The sequence below is a fragment of the Ixodes scapularis genome, unplaced genomic scaffold, assembly GCF_016920785.2.
Source record: "Ixodes scapularis isolate PalLabHiFi unplaced genomic scaffold, ASM1692078v2 PGA_scaffold3__209_contigs__length_174095766, whole genome shotgun sequence".
In the NCBI taxonomy this organism is placed as follows: Eukaryota; Metazoa; Arthropoda; class Arachnida; order Ixodida; family Ixodidae; genus Ixodes; species Ixodes scapularis.
In genome coordinates, this window is record NW_024609868.1 from 40,642,824 (window position 1) to 40,643,629 (window position 806).

Below are 806 nucleotides of genomic sequence, written 5' to 3' on the forward strand. Positions count from 1 at the left end.
TATATATATGAAGGAATATGTGCAGATGAATGAACCGTACTTAATCCAATGAATCAGAGAACCAAAGTTTCCAGGAACCCGCCGGAAGCCAAAAATTGGCGGAGTCAGGATTTGAACTCTGGGCCTCCCAATGTCCGGTCGGGTGTGCTAACCACTACAACACTCCACCGGGGTCCATATCACAAGAGCGAATGACATTTTAGCGAACGGCGACATTTGAGCGAATGGTCGTTTTAGCGAATAACGGGGGGCGCGCGTTAACCCATCCGTCGCGCTGCGCTTTACGCCGCTTCGCGGCGACAGTCTACGGCAACTCATTACAAAAATATGAACTCACTTGGCCCACCCGAAAACGCCGCTTCGCGGCGTCCGACTATTCGCTAAAGTGTCGTTCGATGAAACGTGGGCGTTCGCTAAAACGTCATTCGATCAAGTGAGTGCCTCCCCACTCCACCTTGGCTTTCTGGCGTTTCCTACCTGTCTTATTAATGCACAAGAAACGAAATGTATCCAATCGGAGGTGTTCTGGAAACACACCGCCGCCGCGTGGAACGCGGTACGACGCTTAGTGTCACGTGGTACGTGCTCGTTTGTGCTCAAGAAATCCTCCCACTGTTTGTCTCGCCCCGTGTACATGTAGTATTCTTTGTTTTATGAGCTTTAGAGACACGGTATCATCATCATCTGCGAGAATCAAGAGCCACGTTATTGAGTATACAACACGGGCACTTCACACCATCGTGTGAAGCTCATAAAACAAAGAATACTACATGTACACGGGGCGAGACAAACAGTGGGAAGATTTC